Source organism: Fukomys damarensis, unplaced genomic scaffold (assembly GCF_012274545.1).
Source record: "Fukomys damarensis isolate Sample0158 unplaced genomic scaffold, DMR_v1.0_HiC HiC_scaffold_17, whole genome shotgun sequence".
NCBI lineage: Eukaryota > Metazoa > Chordata > Mammalia > Rodentia > Bathyergidae > Fukomys > Fukomys damarensis.
The window spans coordinates 35,807,889-35,808,641 of record NW_022900929.1 but is presented as its reverse complement, the minus strand read 5'-3'; the positions used below and the strand labels follow the sequence as shown (position 1 = coordinate 35,808,641).

Here is a 753-nt window from a genome sequence, read left to right as displayed (position 1 = left end):
AAAAAAAAAAAAAAAAAAAAAAAAGTATTCTGGAGTCAGAAGCCTGAATTCAAGACCAGCTCTAAGGTTTCCTTCCTGAGTGACTTCTTAACCTCTCAGTGCAGTATTCAGATATGATTGTTTTGTTTTTGTGGTGCTGGAGGTTAAACTCAAGGCCTCATTTGTGCTAAGCACGCAGTCTACCATTGAGCTATCTTCCCAGATCCCAGGTGTGTTCAGCAGGGACAACAACAATATCTCTTTCATAGGGATGCTGTGACAATCGAACAAGGTGAACTTTTAGCAAACACAGTATACTGACTGGAGATAGTGACTGTTCAATAAACATTACCATTGTTGTCACCATGATCTCAGACCACACAGCAGTCAGAGCAGGCCCTCTTACTCCCAGGCACCAACTTTTGTGGTGTCAACAGCAGGGAGAGGAGAGGAGAGGGCTTATAAAGTCTGAAAAAGGAACAGCTGTGAACCTAACAGGCTCTAAGCATCCGGGAGAGAGCTGGGGGCTGAGGTTCGCAGTGACCCTGACATTAGAATGTCCTGGCCTCTCCTTTTCCATTGTTTGCTTCCAGCTCCCTGGCCTCTTGGCACTGCTCACGGCTGTCAGCTCCACTCTGACTCCCACTTCTGTCTCAGGCAGTGCATAACGGAGGTGTATGACCTGCAGGGGCCTCTCAGGCTGAGGCCTTGAGCAGTAGTTCTTTTTTCTTTTTCTTTCTTTCTTTCTTTCTTTCTTTCTTTCTTTCTTTCTTT

The 753-nt window shown here is 45.6% G+C and overlaps 1 protein-coding gene across 1 annotated transcript in view; it reads left to right on the top strand.

The window, feature by feature from the left end:
* The window catches only part of Disp2 (dispatched RND transporter family member 2), a 17,576-nt gene that overhangs the window by 10,811 nt on the left and 6,012 nt on the right, over positions 1–753 (top strand). The gene's annotated exons all lie outside the window — the stretch shown is intronic.